The sequence below is a fragment of the Cupressus sempervirens genome, chromosome 6 (genome assembly GCF_028749045.1).
Source record: "Cupressus sempervirens isolate cs-2001-9-10 chromosome 6, ASM2874904v1, whole genome shotgun sequence".
In the NCBI taxonomy this organism is placed as follows: Eukaryota; Viridiplantae; Streptophyta; class Pinopsida; order Cupressales; family Cupressaceae; genus Cupressus; species Cupressus sempervirens.
In genome coordinates, this window is record NC_143123.1 from 364,755,145 (window position 1) to 364,777,479 (window position 22,335).

Here is a 22,335-nt window from a genome sequence, read left to right on the forward strand (position 1 = left end):
TAGCATAGATAACACATCGATCCAATCCAATGACCGCTCTTTAAGTTAGTACAAGCCATACAAAAACTATATAAATGATGTCAACGACATTTTGTACTTTGCATACATTGGAGAAGTTTTCTTTCACTAATGGCTAAGAATAATGGCTAAGAACAATTAGAAGCAATGATCAGCACTAATCTTTGATCAATGGCAATGCAACGTGAGAGAGACTTACTAAGGTAAATCTCAGTAAGAGGAGGTGTACGCTATTAAAAATATTTGTTTATTAGCCTAGGTACCACAACCATTGATGATAGTCCTAAATTAATGCAAGGCACCCACTCATCTGAGTGCTCACCTAATAATGTTGGTAATAACACCATTAAACAAATAAATATAGGGTGGTGATTACACTCAAGATCTCGCTCTTTAAGGAATAATGTGCAAGAACAATGCAAAAGTTAACTATTATTGAAGATTACAAAACATTCAAGAATTTCAAAAGCTAAAAATGCTTAGGAAACACTTATCCAGGCCCCCATTCATTCTCTCCAAGGAGTTAACTATTACTGAAGACTACAAACCATTCAAGAATTTCAAAAGCTGAAAATGCTTAGGAAACTCTTATTCGAGCTCCCATTCATTCTCCCCAAGGTCTTCTAGTAATGGTAAGACCTTTACCCATGCACCTTCCTCTCTCCTATTTCCCTTGGATATATAGAGACCCCCCTGTTGGTTCTCTCTATACTGTTGTAAAATGGATGTTGGTAAGGAGTTGGATGGCGATTTGTTTGTAGATAAGGTATGGTTGGGGGTGTTCATTTGGTTGTTGGGAAGAAAATGGTTGGTGAAACTTTTGAAAAAATAATGGATGCACATATGGAGAATGAGGATCTTAATTCAACAAATTCTTTTACCAAGGGTGATACTTTTTTGTCCTCTAGGAGGCCAAAGATTGTGCATTGGGGTATTATAAGATTGTTGAATGTGTCTTTTACGAGATTAAGGAAGTTAAAATTAAATAGAGGGTTCTTAATACCAAATTGGAATTCTTGGAGAAACTTGGCATGTGGAAGGACACCATGTTCCCTGATATATTGACATCCCTAACGAATACTGTCAGTAATGCAGAGGCCATGTTGTCCTACACTGACAAGAATTTTGAGGTCGCGGATAGGAGATTTGCTAGAGTTGATGGGAGAATTGTTGGTGTGGGGATACCCTAATGAAGACAGGGGAGAAAAGTCACAAGATTCTAAAAGTTTCACCTGAGCATCTCATCACCTTTGTGAATAAGTTGAAAAAGGAGAAGGCCATTGTTTAGACTGAGGCCATAAAGGATGTTGGCTTGGAGTATTTGGATGGTTCTGGGAAGAGGACACATGACAACACAAAAAAGCAGGTCCATAAAACTAACAAGGATATCAAGGAACTCAGGGCTGCTGCGCACAACGCGTCCCAACTGGAGTTGGAAGCCACAAAGCTTCCAAAGAATTTTGTTTAAGTTTGTAGTTTATATTCTTCTTGTGTTTGTTTGTTGGCCCTTTGCTGGCATTTTTGGTTTGTTGTTGGCCTTTTTATTTGTATTTGCTAGCATTTTGTTTAGAGGTCTTCTCTCTATTTTGTAATGCGGTGCTTTAATGCTTATATCTTTTTTCTCTTATCTAAATTGGTTTCGAGTCCTTAAAACCTATTTTTCATGTAATAAAAAATTTCTACCATTTGTGATTTACAACAAACAAATACACATCATCAATTCAACACAACTCTCAAGTTTAAAAATAAATATAATAAGGTCAACATATCAAAACTCATTTTATATGAATAGTCTTGGAAATTTCATTGTAATTAGGTCATCTCCTTAGGGCCCTCTACATGGTAAAATAAATTTGAATTTTTTTTTATGGTAGGGCCATCCTTGGAACCACCACACAAAAGGGTATAAATTTGATATAAATGTTCCCTATTCCATAGCTTTCCTCTCACAACTTTTTACTATAGATAAAATCGCATTTATATTTTTGGTGGGAGGTTTGTTGCATCAAAATATTCTATACTAAGAATGTTGTGGTAGGCTTGCATTATTAAAATTAATTTTGTGGTGCTAATATGGCTACAAAAGCCTTTGACAAAGTTGTTCCCTTATGACCTTCCAAATATGAATTTAATGTGGGGTCATATGTTATAACTCACAAAATGTAATGAATAGTAACACAAAGACATTAAATATTTGAAATGAAATATTTTTCAACACTAATATTTTCCCTTCCCTTCTCAAGTTCATCATTTCAGCCCATCCTACAACACAAACAACTAAGTTGTAATAATACAATGAACACATTACAAATCTAGTTACCACATCTATATAGCACAATATACAAATGTGTCATATTTGGATCAAGTAATAATAAATGAGACAAATCAATAAGAGGTAGGCATAAAAATGGTTAGGACCTACCTAGAGCTTTGCGAATATTGGAATTATAGAGAAGTATCAAACGTCATAAAACAATTACCCTTAAGGAGTGACAAGATAATTAGACATCCCATATAAGCATGTCTTCTATTGTTCTCTTTTTGTTACTTGCCAGCTCATTACCTCGTACTCCAACTCTAAATGAGACTACATACACATATACTATACTTTAACCCTTCCTTGCATTGACACATTATCCAACCCTCCTTTCTCATTAGTATAGGAATTTGGCCCCTCAATAGATTTGTCTTAGTTAGAGAGGTTTGATATATCCTTGGATATGGTCTCTCTTAAAAAATTATTTCACCCATTTAAATGAAATTGCTTTAATTTCCTAGGAGTCTTTTCAAATCACTCCATGCCTCCAAAAATCTATTAAGTTTTCCCACATCATTGAACACTTACTGCCTTTTACAATGTTTTGGCATTTAGGTAGAGTTTTGAAAATATTATTGGGCTCTAATAGGGTTTTCACAATCCATTCACCATTTAACACAACAAAGCCTTTAACATTCCCTTTTAGTCCACATTAGTCTTTCCTTTAAAAGTATTTACCTATTTATTAGCATCAGACTATCCATTAACTCTCAAAACCATATCTTCTTGCAAAATATCTCTCTCTAAAAGTATTTAAAAGTTTGGACCTTAATTATTTTGTTGGTAGCTTGAAGACTTGGTTTCAAAACCATTGTTAAGCCTCCATACGATTCTTACTATCTTGTTTGAGATCAACCCAAACTTCTCGCAAAACCTAACAAGATGTTCACAAGTTTTTAGAGGCTAGCATCAAACTCCTAAGTCTACTTAATAAGTAAAAGATTACATAGGACTGTTAGAGAGAAAAGAGACAAAGGTTTAGATAATAAGAGGTTCAGAAACCTACATGGGACATTGGCATGGTTTCTACAATAGGAGATAAGAACAATAAAAAAACACAATTAATCACAATCAATATAGAATCAAGGTTGGTGCCTATTTTTCTACTTAAAAATGACCAAATTCAGTTAACTACAGTCAATGATTTTTTGGGTAAAATATCATATTTAATGAGTGAAAAAATTATGTTCAGAGAATGATTTATTGCTAGAAAATAGACACAAATTGTTGGTTCTAGGGAACCCTGAATGATGTAAGCTTGTAGTTAGAAATGATGAAGCCAAATAGGTAGGACATGGATCATATATAACTTCTAATAATAATGACCATGGAGATGCGACTACCTTTTCTCAAGTACCATGTTGTCTCTCAATAATGACACTTCATTTTAGATTCTTTATTGGGGGTTTTCTTAGGGGCAATATTACTATGTACAGTTACAATTGTTGGAAACTACAATTGGAGCAAATGGTATGTTGTCACTGATGTCAAACCTATTGGTGAGACAAAATGTCAAACCTCCCAGAGAGACATCTTACTAATAGTGTAGAGTGTCATATCATTTGATTGATGAAGAGGATTTGAAAAGAAGAGATAACAAGGCGAGCTATGTGATGCTAGTGAGTGACGAGAAGTTACGTATCATGTAAATACAATGGGCACTTGATAAGTTAGTACCTAAAAAGATAATGTGTTTTTCAATCAATAAATGAAGTAAAGAAGGCAGTTGGATGAAGCTTAGAGTAGAAACAAGTCAAAAGGATAAGCTTGATTGTGTATCAGTATTGGTCAGTCAATGAAGGAGCTGAAGCTGAAGATTAAGGAACTTGAAGCTGAACAAAATAGTTCAAGTCAAGTGCTAATTATTGTTGAGAACATGTTGGTAGCAAACGAGCATAGTAATGGACGAGTGAGCCTGTTGATGCCGAGTGAGACAGTATAGTGTGTGCCAAGAAGAAGAAGATAGCGATGACAAATGTTATAGTTTGAGAAAGATTTGAATTTGAGGCCGACATAGTTGGAAGTTTGAATTAGTCAAAGCATGTAGAAGATAAGGATTGATGAGCTGGCATATTTAATGCACGAGGAGAGGCTTTTAAGTGATCAAAGGCATGAATTTGATCAAAAGTTTCTAGAAGAAGGAGAAAAAAAAAGATGGAAGGATTCAATGAATCTAACCTAATCCTAAGATCAACAGTGATGTTTAAGTGACAAAAGATCAAAATCACCTATTTAAGGAGGCATAAGAGATATTTTCTAAGGTTGGTTCGTTGTTGATTGGTGATCTTAAGGAGAAGCCGTGAAGAGCTGAATAAAAGAGGTGAAGTGTGAAGAGTTTGGTGAAGAGTGATTGATTGAAGAGATGCCAAGCAAATCTATGATGGAGATGTCAATGGAAACCATTCAATGAACCAAAAGATGACCAAATGGAAATCTAAATTTTCAAAGTGAGTTGTACTTTATAGATCAAACCTACTATTACATTCTAACCATTGTATTAGTAAAAATTATTTAATCAAGGTTGACCTAATAGTCATTTTGTAAATCCTTTAATCAAGGTGACATTTTAATGGAATGATCCAAAATCCACTAACAAGGCCACTCCTAATAGGGTGATTAAATCCTTTAATAGGGTCACAATTAACAATGTATTGTATAACCTTCAACAAGGTTGGCTCTTAACTAAGCTCACTTCAAAAGAGTGAAAATTTGGTAGCATATTACTTGGTGGTTTTTCCCAAATTGGGTTTCCATGTTAAATCCCGGTGTCAAAGTGTTATTTTCATGTGTGGATGTTATTGTTATGCATGCTATATTTTACGGTAATTTATTTACTGATAGTTGACACATATAGAAACAAAGAGTTAAGAAATTGCATGAAAGGTTAAATTGTTGATGATATGCTATATAAACCGAGTGGGTATCTAAGACTAATTAAGTTGTTTAAAGATAACTAATTCACCTCTCTCACAGTTATTCTAAATTATTATAACGATTGGTATTAGAGCCTAGTTTCTTTTAAGAAAAGTTTGAAGGACTCAAGTCAAAGATCAATATGTACAAGAGAGAGAGAGATACCTAAACTAAACAAGGAGACCTTCCCAACAAGGAAGAGTCTAATGAGATTTCACTTATTTGATACTGGAGATTCTTCATCTTACTACTTGGACAACAAACACATTGAGGTGCCTAAACCTATGACAATTGAGAAAATGAAAGAGAAGCAAGAGCATAACAAGATGATGATTGAACTTGCAGTAGCCCTAAGTTATGCTAAATTTGATGATGTGAAGGAATGTACTACTGCTAAGAAAATATGGGATAAGTTGGAAAAAATCCTTGGAGGAGACAAAAATGTGTTGAGAGCTAAGGCAGAAAGCTTGAGAGGAAAGTTCGATGACATGAGAATGAAAGAAGGTGAGATTATTGCACAATATTGTGGCCAAATCAAAGAATAAGTGAATGTTATCAGAGGAGCTAAAAGAAAAATAACTAATAAGACCATGATAAGAAAGCTATTGAGGACTTTATTTCTTATCTATGCAATTAGAGTATCTATAATTCAAGAACTGAGATGTAAACTTGGTAATGATTTGACCTTGGATAGTCTGATTGGTAGACTTATTGCATTTGAATTATCAAATTTTGACAATTATTCCCCTACTAATGTTGAATTTGTATTCAAAGCACAACTAACCCTTGATGGATCCAAGAAAAAGAAGAAAAGCAGATATGTAGAAATCGACAGTGGATTGATGATGAGCTTGATGAGCTTAAAGCATTTTTGGCTGGAAGACTTCCTAGAGGAAAAGACAAATACAAAGGTAAACTTCTTATTATCTGTTTTACATGTAACAAAGTTGGTCATATTGATGCTAGATGTCCTAATATAGATGACAAAGATGAAAGAAAAGACTTCAAGTACAAAGGAAGGAGAGATGACAGAGATAACAAGGACAACAAATATGGAAGATACTACAAGGATAAAGGGAAGAAATCTTGCTAGATTGCTAAAGAAGATGGTTTTGACAATAATATTGATGATCGTGATGAAGAAGTTGTATATGTTTCAATAAAAGATGAGAAAATTGCATTGATTTCACATGTGAGTTTAAGAATGATAGATGGATAATTGATAGTAGTTTCTCACATCATATAACTGGTGATACAAGTTTTATAAGCTAGAACCTTATAATGGAAGTAGTGTTTAGTTTGGTAATGATGCATCATGTGATGTGAAAGGTAAAGGGTCAATTAAACTGAATGATAAGATCAAATGGGATAATGCATATTGGGTTGATGGTTTAACTTGGTGAGTGTGGAACAATTGATAAGTTCAGGCTACAAAGTTCATTTCTAGAACAAGAAGGAAAAGATCTATGATGCTACTGGTGAACTAGTTGGAAGTGGAGAGAAAACAAGAGGTAACTTGTTCTATTTGGACCTATATGAAGATACTTGTCTGTTTGTACAATGTGAAGATGTTTGGTTATGGCATAAGAGGTTATGTCATGTGAACTTTGTCAATCTGGTAAGCATTAGTAAGATAAAGAAGAGTTAAGAGGATTACCAAGACTAAGAAAATTTGATAAAGTGATGTGCAAACAATGTCAAATGGGTAAAATGACAAAGTCTAGTTTCAAGAGAGACCTATTCTTTAGATAATATTTTGGAGTTGGTTCATACTGACTTGTGTGGTCCTATTAGAATACAGAGCTATTACGGTGATAAATACTTTATTTTACCTGTTGATGACTTTCCTAGAATGATTACTGTGATGTTTCTTAAGGAAAAATCTGATGCATCTCAAATGTTTAAGTGGTATCTAGCTAGATTTGAGAAAGAAACAGGAAAGAGTTTGAAGTGCTTGAGATTAGACATAGGTGGTGAATTCGTCTCATATGAGTTCAACATTTTTCAATGACAAAGTAATCAAGAGGCAAATGAGTGCACCAAGAACTCCACCACAGAATGGTATAGCTGATAGAAGGAAAAAATAAAATTATGGATTGCATAAGAACACTAATGATGGAGAAGGATGTTTCACAAAAGTACTAGAGAGAGGTTGTAAGTACTGCAATCTATACTTTGAATCGAGTGCAAGTGAGCAAGGTACAAAAAAAACACCTTTTAAACTCTGGTATGGATATGCACCAAATGCAAATTATTTTGAAGTCTTTGGAAGTTAGTGTTACATATTGAAAGATCCAAGAAAAGGTAAACTTGATGCAAAAAGTGATGAAGACATATTTCTAGGTTATTCCACTAAGAGAAAAGCTTATAAGTATTTGAATTCTAACACTAACAAAATTGTGAAAAGTGCAAATATTAGAGTTGATGAATTTGCAAAGAAGACTGAAGAAGAATGCAAGAAAGAATCTCAAGACTACAGAAGGAAGGTGAACCTAACACCTTACCTGAACCAAAAAGGTGGCTACCGAGCATTAATAGCCATGCACGGTCAAGGTTCTACAATATAATTATGTTGAGTATTAGGCTACAAGAGTTGAGTCACATATAGTGACTACTGATAAACAGATAGAGGAAGCTAATTTGTAACCAAAGCTAATAGAATATGTTGAACATGAAGAATCCAGTGAACAACAACAAGAGGAACCAAGACCTCAACCTTTGTTGGCTAAGTATGTGAGAAGACATCATGCTCTAGACCAAATCATTGGAGACAAAGATTTCAAGAGTCATGACAAGAAGAAGATTGAAGAATGATACATGCTTATTGTGTGAGTTTTGAACCTAAATCTGTTAAAGATGCTTTGGAGAATGAAGATTGGATTAAGGCAATGAATGAAGAAATTGAGCAAATTAAGAAGAACAAGAGTTGGACATTATTGAATTGTTCATGTAAAAGATTAATATGTATGCAATATACCAAAGCCATATTCATTCCAATAATTCATAATAAGCATTTAATGCACATATAGACCAATCTTTGCTCACAATACTTTGGCTGCAGGAACCTACCCCTTACAAGTAAGAAAGGAAAAAACACTCTTATCTATAAACAAACACATATAATCCCATTTATCTCATTCAAGTCTTAACCATAGCCATATGTTCATGAAACTATATAACATCAAGAAACCATAGAAAAGAAAAGGAAATATAGGTTTATACAGAATATCATGATAAGAAGTCTTCAAACTTTAAAGGAGAAACCTCTTCAATAACTATAAAAACCTATAAGCCCGTGTAATTTCCTAAGCCCATAATTCCCCCCAAGTTAAGGGTTTTTTGGTTCTCCAGCAAGTATGTAGTTTATGACTCTAGCCTTCTTCTTGAAATCCTCTACTACATTGGTTCTTCATCCTCCTTTGTGCCAACTCCAATAGTATCATTTGGACTCTTTCAATTTCTCCCAAATCCATACCTCAGTGGCCATGTCATACCTATTCACATCTTCGTTGGTTTCCAATAGTGGATGCATAAGTAAAGGTGGCCGAAATCGAAGTGGAATCCATAAGCTTCCTCTAGTTTGTCCGAACATTACATACCATGGGGCTCGTTAGCTAGGCATAATGGAGTTCTAGAGAGAATGTGTTTCTTAGACTTGCAAATCATGGGGAAGTCTTATCTATCGTTGAATTATTGATTTTTCTGCCTCCTTCAGCTCTCTTTTCTAAAATTCCTTAAATTCTTCGTAAGCATGAGGTTGAATGTGATCCTTCCCTCTATCACTAACTGATATCTTCAAGAAATCATACTAAAATTTCTGTAGGTCTTTTGCCTCATGCCTTGGATATAATGGTTCCAATTCCTCCGCTTCTTGGTATGGTTTGGCCTAATTCTCTTCGGTTATCCCATTTTGAACCCAAGACATAAATGATCTGAGTTAAATATCCCCTACATTACATTAAGGGATTACATTCCCTATCATTTAGAATACTAGTTGGCTCTATTTTCATGACTTGTCCAACTTTGGCTTCTCAAGATTTTATTTTGAATAAGATTCCAATATTTGATGTTTGTTCTAGCCCACTTTGACACTATCATGACAAGTTGTTGCAAATGAGTCTAGTTGGTCATTCTTTACAAAGATGATGGGTTGTTTACTTGAAGATTCATAGGATATCTTCTTTAGAAGGTTTTTGTATGCAAGGATCTGTGTGTTTCTTGTTGGCTTAAACTAAAAAATAGTTTAACAATTTTATAAAGATATCATTGTTGTCAATCAAGAATTGCACCTTTAGCGAGATGTAGAATCAAGCTATCCTGTGAAACAATGGAAACTCTCTCGGGTGGTGGGTTGTCTTAAAACGAGAGAAGAATCTTCGGAAGCTAGGCCAGTTCCTAAATTGTGATCACCTAATCCTAAAAAATACTCGAGATAAGGGTAAGAAATGAACAAATGAATGATAAAAACTAATCTAAATGAGGTGATGCACCAATGGTTTTGAATGTAACTTTAACCACTTCAGCACGAAATACGAAAAGACAATTGATTCACAATACTCAAAAAATCACGTAATCACAAAAGTGTTTCTATGTAAGGATTGGAACTTCTTGCTTTGAAAGGGATACCAAAGTTTCACCAATTTTCTGCAAGAAAATAATAATCACAAACATAGACCTGCAATCACATGTATCACGATTCAAATATGCAACCAGGAACGTAACTAAAATGAAGGCGAACACAACATTAAAGTAAGAAATTCACAAAATTGCACAAGAATCTATGAGGAACCGTTGAATCTCTATAATCAATGCTGGAAGAATAATCTCTACTACAAATGCCCTTACAATCAACTCAAAATCTTCAATCTGCAAAAATTTGAATCCGAAAAGAAGGTCCCCATAATGAGGTGAAAGTACAATATATAGAAAAATAGCCTTAACTTAGATTCCAAAATCATGCCTAGGAAAAATCACCAAAAAATGATGAAAACTATGATGGAGCCTCTAAAAACTGCACTCAACCACCTACCCAACTAATGGATAACTCAAAACTGCCTCTAGCTCTCCAAAATCATGCACAAAAAGATCAAACTTGGATGCACTAAGTAACCCACAAAAATAGCATGTGAAAATGCTCCAAATTATGCAATATATTCATAAAATAAGCCCTCAATCTAAACTGCATGCATAACTAATCTCAACTGCCCCAGAGGATGCTAAAAATATCATCAAATGACTCACAAACCTGCATGTGGAACTGGAACTGAACCTAGCCTCAATGAATACCCCCTGTTAACTGAATGTCCCCCTGTTCCAAAAATAACATTCCCATTTTCTCCTTGCATTTAGGCATAAAAAAACATTAACTCCACTTAATTCCCTTTTTATTAATTAATAAAATCAAAGGTCTTATCATTATAACCACTTGATTTATTAATTTTACAATTAAAAGTTTTTATTATTATTTTTAAGATTAACATGTTTATCTTTTGTTATCAATTTTTTAATGAACACGTTAGTCTTAAAAAATAATAAAGGGAATTTAAATATAAATAATTTTTTACAAGTATTATATATATTAAATGATCTATTGTATTTTTTAAGACATTTAATATATCTAATATTTGTAAATTTTATTAAATTTTAAATAAGTTATACCATGCATTAATAAAAATTGGCATTATGAGATTATTGCATGTGTAACTCAATTAAAGTAAAAAATGGAGTTGTGTAAAAACTTATCCTTATGGACCCGAAATGCAATTAAATTGAGTTCATTTAGCTTATGAAAGGCAAAAAGGAAGTTGGAAGACTTAGTTCATTTTCACTTGCTTCATTTTGGTTCACGTGGAGCAAGAGAAGGGAGTTTTCTTGCAAATCCTAGCCGCCATGGATGAAGGTCTGCGATTTTATTGCTTTGCTAGGCCATTTCTTCTGCTATTTCTTCATGTACGAGCTTTGATTCCAGCTAGTTGGACAATTACCATGCGAATTTCTTTGCACTCTTGGACACCATATTCAATAAACCTTTGGTCACGAGTTTCATTTTTTCTTGTTATGTGTTGGACGCTGTAGAATGTGGTTTAGTAGCAAATGTCTTTTAAAAAAAAAAGTGATATCATCTTGTCTATTATATGCTATGGACGACTTCTTTCACTGATTATGGGCATCGTTTCTTGGTTTACTTCTAGCTGTGAGTTCCATTTATTCTTCCTCTGATATATAAACCATTAATAATTGCTATCCATTTCTTTTTCTGGGCTACAAAAATAATTGATATTAAGGCATTTTTAATAGTTTTATTTACCTTGTTGCTGTTACTAAAAAAAAGATAAATCTGGAATAGACTGTGACACTTATTCTACCATTTTAAGGAATTATTTGGATTGATAATTTCCTCCCCTATCAACCAATAAGTTGTAAAGGCCGTGATTTACAATGTTCTGCATCTTTTTCTTTGTTATGCTTTGTCACATGTTCCTCAACAATGATACTGCTTGCTACTTCAAGAGGAATTCCTATTTGATCCACCTCTCTATATGCATCTCCAAATATTACACCACGTGCTTGTAACTGCCTTGAGCTTGCAAATATTCTGAACACAATGACTGTAACACTTTACTTTTATGCCTATTAGTATTAAAGGAAGGTTTACTTCCCCTTGACTCTTTAATCCTTTGTATAGTAGTTATTACTTTCTTCAACTTCTGAGTTGCCGCATCAGTGCCAATTCTTGTTATTTAGAATGAAGCTGTAGACATCCTAGCACAGTTAGTTGTTATTGGAACTCATTCTCAGTTAAATTTGGTTGATCCAAACCTTTTGATTTAATGGCATCTTATTTTTGTATTTCTTGGACTACTGAACCAGCAACATGATTTCTTGTTGTTATCCTGAAATGTAAAGCTTCATCTGAATCTGTACTTTTAGACTTGTATGATTATAATGATCATATAAATCATTTAATCTTTGTAGTTATTCCTCTTGCTCAAAGATGCCTTTAGATATAAGTGATCTTTGCGATTAGCTTCTTATGTGAAATTCAACTTGCTGATACTCTTTGCTTCATTGTATGTATTGCTGTAGTGTATCTGAAAGTGGCTCTCTTTTCATATGTTGTTGTGCCTAAATATGTCATTTGCATTAAATGCTATCTTCCTTCACATTCAAAACCTGATTTCTTAACTGTCACAGCTGAATATTAATTACTATTCCGTTCCTCTATAAATATGATTATTACTTGACGATCATGTAGAATGTGAATAAGATGAATACCATGAATTCATGCTTCTGTATTTTGCTTATAGCAGTCTGATATGTCATATATTAACAAAGAAATACAACATGAATGTTAATACTCCTGTTTATTTGCATTATGTTTCCCTATAGCAGATTTCCTTTATTTTTGTTTTTTATTGATTTGGCACTGATAATTATTTCTTGTGACTTGTGACTGATTGCATCATTACTTCCTTGATATATGCTTAAACATACTTGCAAAAATACTTGAGATTGTTTTAATTTCAGATCTGAAACCTTACATGTCCTTCATGATTCGACCGGAAGGTCCCATACCTAAAAATTATGTATGCCCCCTCAACAGCCTCCTCTCATCCTTTGCCTTTGCCGCTACATGATTCAACCAAAAAGGTTCCATGCTTTTGTATGTGTGTCCCTTCAACGATCTCCTCAAATCTTTGGTCTTTGCCCCTCCTTGATTTGACCAAAAAGTTTCATGCTTGTAACTTATGCACGTCCTTTCAATGATCTCCTCAATGTCTTCAATCAGCTATATTGGTTTGACCAGAAGGTCCCATACCTGAAACTTATGTATGCCCCCTCAACAGTCTCCCCAATATCTTCTGTCTTTGCCCGAACAAACTCAACCAAAAGGCTTCATGCATGTAACTTACGCATGATCCTTCTATCATGCCTATATCTACACATGGAACAAACTCATTAGTAAAAACACGTTTTTATCTTCCTTCGGATTTTTCTTGCCTTCTTTCCTTTTAGCATAGTTATCTGGATAACCATTTTGTATAAACAGCAGAGTATAGATGATAGGAAAGTTTTCCATTGCTCAGTTCGTATGAACTGACCCATTTCTTTGTTTATTTTTTGCAGGTTTACTCCCAGATGGAGATGTGGGATCAACCCTTCAGTAACAAACATTCCAGTTAGGCAGTGGATGCCTTTCCTTTTATCTCTTTTTCAGTACTTTTCTGTTTGTACAATGTGTTTAGTTCATATATTTATGTTAGGAGCTGAGAGCACTAGTAATATCTGAATGTATTGTATTCAAGTACTGTGTAAACATGAACACTTTGTAAAATATTTTTTGAATACTTGAATAAAAAGTATTATTTTTGGTACTTGTATCCTGAAAAAGTGATCAATTCTCTTCTTTATGCTTCCTGTACTTTTCTTAGTTTCATTCTTTTCGTTCTGTACTATACATTCTTAACAACTAAACACACTTAGTCAACAGATAGAACATATTTATTTTAGTGTAAAACATAACAATTTACGAGGCATGTTAAATTGGTAACATTTTTGGCGACCTCTCAGAGTTGTTTTCCTACTAAATAGTAACAGACCAGTTGTCTTGTCAATCCATTGGGTATAGAGTCATCTTCAGCACTTAGAAAACTGAACCTTCTCAAAACTTAAAAACTTAAACTGAAAACCTTGCTGAAATAAACATGCCTCACCACACCAAACTAAAAATTGAAAACTGGAAACTGAACTTTTTCAAACGGATATGTTAGCTACCATAGGATCTTGTAGCTATTCTTTTTGATAACCAGGATAGAATTGTATCACAGCAAAGGGAAAAATTTGTTTCCTTTATGATCTCTTTTTTGTGATAATAATTGTATTGTGGTTGTGAAGATTTATAGCTACTGGCTATTATGACACCTCTCAAATTTGACTAAAATTTTTATTGAAAAAACTACCACAAAACTTGAACTATTAGCTTGAATGTGTACCTTGTGTCATAACAGCAATGTGGTGTGTTATTCATGATTGTACCAGGGTGGTATGCCAGCTGTCTTGGAGTGACCATTCCTCCCTTTCCAGTATTATATGTTAAACACAATGGTATATCAGTCTAGTATGATGGTGGATAACACATCATATTGCTGCTGTGGGGTAAGATATTCATTCAAGTCAACCATTATTCAAAACCAGAATGTATACTTGTTGTTGTTCTAAAAAATATTCCAAAAACACCTATACCAGCAATATGCTTGAATGCTCTCTGATTTATTTACGGATGAAGGGCTGAGAATTACATCATGTCATTATGAACGTGTTATGAACCCATGAGGTATGTATGATTTAGGGCATTGGAATTCATTCCATACTCTGGTGATATGTATCTCATGTGTTGATGATAGATTGATAATGATGTGGTGTAGTTTCCAGCTTTATTACTAACAACTAACATGCTGAAAATAGAATCTAAATGTGCTAGAACAACACTTACTGAAATCTGAAATTAAGTCACACCTCTACTCTACTGTGCCAAAGCACTTATTGTAATATGAAAAATACCTCAAAAGCACTGCTTGAGGTGAATCCCATTAATCGATATTTTTAACTCTTCTCCTTCAAGTGTAGACAGATGGAAAGCATTATGTTGTGTGGTTTTGGTTATGATATACAGACCAACCCACATGGCATCAAACTTTGTATGCTTTCCAGGTCTACTTGTCAACTCATCCCATTTCAAGACTAAGTCTCCTAGCTAGAAATATTTTGGAGATTCCTTTTTGTCAAACGTCTTCTTCATTTGAGCTTGATGATGCTCAATGGTTTGTAAAACATCTTTTCTTTTCTCTTCTAGTTCATTGAGTTGGGTCAGCCTTACCATCATAGGTTCTTCATCAATCATATGTAACTGATGCATAAAATCTAATGCTGGAAACTCAACTGAAACTAGTAATCTAGCTTCTTTACTGTAAACCAGCATGTAAGGAGACATACGAGTTGATCTTTTATAAGTTATTCTATCAGCCCACAGTGTTGATTTCAACTTCTCGTGCCAACAACGTTGATTCCCTTAAAATGTTCTTTTTATAATGTGAATCAGATTCTTGTTGGTGGATTCAGCTTGCCCATTACCTTGTGGGTAGTAATTGGATGAAGTATTCAGATACACGCCATTCTTAACAGCCCATTCAACAATCTTATTTCCTATGAAAGCAAGTGCGTTATCTGAAATAATTGAATCTGGTATACCAAATCTACAAATTAAATCCTCATAAAAATTTAAAACAGCAGTCTCATTTGCATCTTTAAGGGCTACTACTTCAGTCCATTTTGTAAAATAATCCGTGGCTGTCAATACCCATTTATGACCTGCACTTGAAGGTGGGTTAATGACGCCAATGAAGTTTAAACCCCATTTCATGAATGGCTGGTCCACTTGAATAAGTTTCGAAGGCATCGCTGATAACTTCTCTTTACCTGCAAAAATTGCACATTGTTTGCATCTTCTTACCCAAAGATGTGCATCTTTGAATACGCTTGGCCAATAGTAGCCTGCCTTCATCACCTTAAGAGCTATAGCTCTTGGTGAGAAGTGACCTCCAGCTGGTCCTTCATAAAATTGATGCAAAATGTGCTCAATCTAATCTGGTTTTATACATCTCAGCAACACACCCTGTAGATCCTTTTTAAACAAAATACCATTCATTAGACAGTAAGGAATAGCTTGTAATCTATAATACCTTCATTTTGATCTCTCCAAACCTTCAGGGTAGCGTCCTGTTTGCAAGAATCTTATCATATCTTCTACCCAATTAGTTTGAATATTATGTACAATAGGCTGTTCCTTATCTAACATGGTCAAGACAGCATCATTATCATTATTCAAATTATTAATTCCATTTCCAGCTAGCTGTTCGCATAATCCCTTACCTCTAACCAACTTGGTTACATTGATTTCAATATCGTATTCCATGGCTTTAGTAATCCAACCTGCTCTTTTAGTATTCAAATCTTTATTGAGCAAGAAATATTTAACAAAATGATGAGCTACCATTATTTTGATCTTATTATTGGAAAGCATATGCCTAAATTTTTTCAAACTTCTAATAACAGCAAGAACATGCTTTTCCACGAAAGAATAATGTAACTCATAATCTTTAAGCCCTTGGCTAAAAAATGCTAATGGCTGTTCAGAACCTTCATCATTTTGCTGTACTAACATAGCAGCGATAGAATCAATGTTACCATAAACATATAATATAAAGTCCTTAGATAAATCTAGATTTAACAATGTAGGAACAGCTGCTAATGCTTCTTTTTCAGTTCAAAACTGCATTTACCTTCCTCAGTCCAGCTAAAAATGACACCTTTCTTAAGCATAGCTGTTAATGGGATCAATAATTCAGCAACATTTGGAATAAATCTTCTTATAAAATTTATTCTTCCTAGGAAACTTTGCAATCCCTTCTTATGTGCTAGAAGTGGTAGAGCGAGAATTGCACTTACTCTTTCTGGTTCTATGGTAATACCTTCCTTTGACACAATAACTCCTAATAATTTACCTTCATGAACAGAAAAAACTCTTTTCTTAGGATTCAAAGATATACCATACTCCCTGCATCTCTCGAATATTACCTTTAGGTGCTGAAAGTGATCTGCTGCATTCTTTGAAAAAACAGTAATATCATCCAGATAAACTAGCACAAACCTGTACATTAAATTTAGAAAAGCTTTATCCATTGCTTTTTGAAAAGTTGCACCAGCGTTTGATAAACCAAATGGCATCTTTTGATAAGCCATAGTGCCCCATTTGGTGGTAAAGGCTATTTTAAATCTGTCTTCTTCTTTGACTAAAATTTGGTTGTAACCAGAAAAACCACCCAACAATGAGAAGCGTTCTGAACCTGAAACAACTTGCAAAATTTGCTCCATTGAAGGCAAAAGATGTCTATCCTTCAATGAAGCCCTGTTTAAATCACGAAAATCAACACATAATTTGATTTCTCCATTTTTCTTCCTAACAGGAACCAGATTAGAAACCCAAGAGGTATGCTTAATAGGAAAAATAATATTGCTTTCTATTAACTTATTTAGCTCCTTAATCATAAGAGGCTCTAGCTTGGGATTAATTGGTCTCTGTTTTTGTCTAACAGGTTTTGCACCCGGTTCTAACTCAATGGTATGTTGAGCAATGTTAGGATCAAACCCTTTTAAATCTGAATAACTCCATGCAATAATATCCTGAAATTCATTACATAAATTCACAAAAGTTTGACGTTCTTCAGGTGTACATACCTTGCCAAGTTTGAGCTTCTTACCTTTTGTAATTTCTACTTCTTCATAATGCTCTTCCTTAATCTACAAGCTGGATTTATCTTTTTTGAACTGATCATTAGTATTAAAAATAGATTCTAAGGTTACCAAACCTTTTGGCATCTTGTTTGTTCTTAAATAGATAATCTGATCCTCATATTGTTCCTGCAATTTCTGCTGGTTAGGCTGAGAAAACTTAGCTTCTTCTCTCAAAAAATTAACAATGTGTTGATCAGACTCAAAAACTTGCCAACTTTTAGCGTTGTTTGGTATAGTAGGTCTAACAACCACTTTTACATGATTATTTCCTTTGTTCTTGCTAATTTCAATAGGAATATCATATTGTGTACCAATTGCAGCAAGTTTGTCAGCATGCTTATTCTGATTTCTAGGGACAGATTGCAAGTTAAAAGATTCAAATCCTTCAATTAAATCCCATACAACATGTTTGTAACTTTTCAATAAATCATTTTTTTTAGCATGAACATTTCTAACTTGATTAACAGTCAGTTCTGAATCACCATAAACCTGTAAGCAGTTGATACCTCTTTTGATAGCCCATTTTAATCTATTTACCAATGCTTCATATTCAACAACATTGTTGGTACAGCTAAAAGTAAACCTGAAAGATGCATAATACCTTTCATTGGCTGGTGAAATCAGCATGCAACCTCCTCCAGCACCTGTCTTACTGTGTAAACCATCAAAAAATAATTTCCATACCACATTACCCTGCTGTCCTACATTTAAATCTGTATTTTTTATGACATATGGCAGAAAATCAGTAGATTCATGAATGAAGTAATTTCCCAAACTTGGTTCTTCAACTTGTGATTCTGAAATTTCAACATTTTCAGCAGCCCATTCATCTAACAATACATCAGGGATATTATCTATGGGTGTTTTAGACTCATAAGCAGCATTAATTTTCTCTTGATCGAATAAAATAGCTACTGTATTATTTTCAGTAGCAACAACATTAAGTTCGAGGCAATCTTTGGCAATAGGTTCAGATAGAATTGTCACCTTAGTACCATACCTAGTGCGGCAAAGCATATGAGACCAATCAGCAGATACATAACCTCCTATCTTGGCTATAAAATCACGTGATAGACATATGGAAAAATAAGGAGGTAGGTCAATGATGTATATATCCATGGGAACCGAGAAACTAGGACAAGCGTGTAAGGTCAAATTCATATTCCTTATAACTCTGATTGTTTCAATGGTTGTCCCATCTAGTTGTACTACCCCCTTTTCAATTGGTTCATATTTGAGGCCTAGCTGGTCTTCTATCTTTTTTGGCATAACAAAGCTAGTGGCCTTTGAATCTATCATGCAATTATGAACAAGGTATTTACCTACTATAATCGTGACATAAAAAGGTGGTGGCTTCACTACCTTGACTTGCTGTTGTGAATTATTAGCATTTGCAACCATCAGAACTATAGGGGTTTGCTGTTCCAAAGCATTATCAGACAGGATGAGTGAATGTAATGCTTCCTGTAACATGTCTTTTTGACCTGGGAGTAATAAAACATCCCATATAGAGACAGGAACACGAGTCTTTTTTAGTTGTTCAACAATATTGAAATTCTGAATACTGACCTTTGACTGGTTCTTTGGAACAACAGGCTCTTTCTGCTATTGTGATGGCTGTAAAATTGCTTTTTGGGCTTGAGTTTGCTGTCCTTTTGGTACATACTACATTTTTTGTGCACTTGATGGTCCTGGTTGAGTGTTACTAGAATTGGCCTGCTGCTATTTTGATTTATCAGCTTGCTGTTGTATATTTGCAGCTTGGTATTTTGACCTTGTTCTCGCTAATACAAGCTTCCAAGTCTGATTTTGATCAAAATTTGCTGCTATAATAGCCTCATCTTCAGTAAAGTTCATTAGAGTAGCATCAGGATTACCTTGTTGTTGTACTTGTTCATGATGAACCTCTCCTTGGTTTTTTATCTACTATTATTTCAAAAGGTCTCGCTTCCTTGACTCTAGTGCATAAGCACAATCTAACCAATAATGACCAGCATTACAAGTATTGCACCATTCTTCTTCGTGTGCATAGTTGTTTTGAGGAGCAACTACCAATTCTTTTGAATTGCTAGCAGTTGCAAATTGTAGGGCTGGTTGGTTCTTTGACCATAATTCCTTTGTTATCCTTGAGGTTGTCTTTTATGGTTTGAACCTGAAGCCTGATTGAATTGCCTATTTTCTTGATAAGAAGTTTGATTAGGCCTATTATATTGATCTTGTTGTCTCTTTAATTTTTTTATCTCATTCCCATAAGTTTGCAATGTTTTCATCATACTATCACTTTTCTCAATTAAGCCTTGATTCTGCTCTCGTAACTCTCTAATAGGAGCTGTAGCAGCATGCTCTTCTGCTGCAACCTGCACATTGAATGCTGGTAATGCTGGCATAGGTAGAATTACAACCAATGGTGGTATGACAACTAGTACAATCTGCTGTATTTCTGCAAAATAAGGCATTGGAGGCCTAGGAGGTAGCTTGCCAGCTTGTATTAAGCTATTTTCAGCTCTTACAGCAATATCAAATGCATCAGGAAAAGTTCATCCTCCCATAGATTGTATCATAACTGAAATATCATTGTTAAAAGCCTTTAAATAAAATAAATATGCATAATCATTAGAAGGCTTAACAGTTGTTGGAATTCTATCCCAAGTTCACTGAAAATGAAAATTAAAATCAGAAATATGCTCATTAGGATGTCTCCTTATAGTAGTCAACTGTTCAACCAAAGAAAAATTATCAGACTTATCTTCAAACAAGTTGGTCAGCAAGCTTCCCAGCGTGTCCCATGTGGCAATTGAATCTACTGCAAGACTTCTGAACCAAATTAATGCTTTACCTCTGAAAGATGCTGCTAATAACTTCAAGGCCACATCTTCTTGTTGAACTTGGTGTAATCCGTAAAGGGTAGCAATATCCTTAATATGTTCCACTGCTGAAACATGATTTTCACTAGTAAAATATGGCACACTTTTTAATGTTGTTGGTGGAATATTGTGATGGACAATAATTTGTAGGGGGCTGCTAGCATTAAAAGCTACAAATGGCAAAATTTGGGCCATTTGATGAACTGGTGGTATTTGTTGCTATGCTACAAATGGCAATGAAGGTTGGATAGGTTGATTTACCTTTTTTTGATATGTTTTTAAACCTCTAATAGTAGCTGTAGTTCCACTTGTAGATGCTGAAAATACAAATTGATCCTTTGGTAATTGCTCAAAAATGGGCACCTCAGATTCAAAAAGATCACGAACACTTATATCTTCAGGGAAACCAATATCTTCAATGACTATCTCAGATTCTTCAGAATTTGTTAGCTATTCTTCAATTGTAGGATATTCAAACGCTAAAAAATCTGATCCGAATGGTGAAACTGACCTTCCCCTTGAAATTGTTGGTGTTCTTCTTCCTCTTGTTGACCTTCTGGGAGCTCTTCTCATTAAAAATCACCAAAACTACAACTGAATTTGCAATAAGCCTTTAAAATAGAGTCACTAGGTGTTAATAAAATACCTTAAAAAAGGCTGAAATATTGTTGTTCACACCAAAACAGCAGTAAAATCTTGAAAATCAATGAACTATGAAGCAGTTCGTGGTCCCACCAGGCATGCCATAAAATTGTTGTCAATCAGGATTTGTGCCTTTAGCGAGATGTAGAATCAAGCTATCTTGTGAAACAATGGAAACTCTCTCGAGTGGTGGGTTGTCCTAAAACGAGAGAAGAATCTTCGGAAGCTAGGCCGGTTCCTAAATTGTGATCACCTAATCCTAAAAAATACTTGAGATAAGGGTAAGAAATGAACGAATGAATGATGAAAACTAATCTAAATGAGGTGATGCACCAATGGTTTTGAATGTAACTTTAACCACTTCAACACGAAATATGAAAAGACAATTGATTCACAATACTCAGACAATCACGTAATCACAAAAGTGTTTCTATGTAAGGATTGGAACTTCTTGCTTTGAAAGGGATACAAAAGTTTCACCAATTTTTTGCAAGAAAATAATAATCACAAACATAGACCTGCAATCACATGTATCACGATTCAAATATGCAACTAGGAACGTAACTAAAATGAAGGTGAACACAACATTAAAGTAAGAAATTCACAAAATTGCGTAAGAATCTATGAGAAGGAGTCGTTTAATCTCTATAATCAATGCTGAAAGAATAATCTCTGCTACAAATGCCCTTACAATCAACTCAAAATCTACAATCTGCAAAAATTTGAATCTGAAAAGGTCCCCATAATGAGGTGAAAGTACAATATATAGAAAAATAGCCTTAACTCAGATTCCAAAATCATGCCTAGGAAAAATCACCAAAAAATGATGAAAACTATGATGGAGCCTCTGAAAACTGCACTCAACCACCTGCCCAATTGATGGATAACTCAAAACTGCCTCCAGCTCTCCAAAATCATGCACAAAAAGATCAAACTCAAATGCACTAAGTAAACCAAAAAAATAGCATGTGAAAATGCTCCAAATTATGTAATATATGCATAAAATAAGCCCTCAATCTGAACTGCATGCATAACTAATCTCAACTGCCCCATTGGATGCTAAAAATATCATCAAATGACTCACAAACCTGCATGTGGAACTGGAACTGAACCTAGCCTCAATGAGTACCCCCTGTTAACTGAATGTCCCCCTGTTCCAAAAATAGTGTTCCCATTTTCTCCTTGCATTTAGGCATAAAAAAGCATTAACTCCACTTAATTCCCTTTTTA